The sequence below is a fragment of the Bos indicus genome, chromosome 29 (genome assembly GCF_029378745.1).
Source record: "Bos indicus isolate NIAB-ARS_2022 breed Sahiwal x Tharparkar chromosome 29, NIAB-ARS_B.indTharparkar_mat_pri_1.0, whole genome shotgun sequence".
NCBI lineage: Eukaryota > Metazoa > Chordata > Mammalia > Artiodactyla > Bovidae > Bos > Bos indicus.
Genome location: NC_091788.1, coordinates 41,700,989 through 41,701,198, shown reverse-complemented (window position 1 = coordinate 41,701,198; position 210 = coordinate 41,700,989).

Below are 210 nucleotides of genomic sequence, written 5' to 3'. Positions count from 1 at the left end.
GACCAGGAGCTTTACTCTGAAAAAGATGAGAAAGTGATAGAGCATCTCAAATAGAGGATGGATACAATTTGACTTACATGTGAAAAGGAACGAAAAAAAAGACCAAAAAATGGACTTCCCTGGCAGTCTAGTGGTTAAGACTCTACACTTCCAATGCAGGGGACACAGTTTTGATCCCTGGTCAGGGAACTAAGATCCTGCATGCCACAT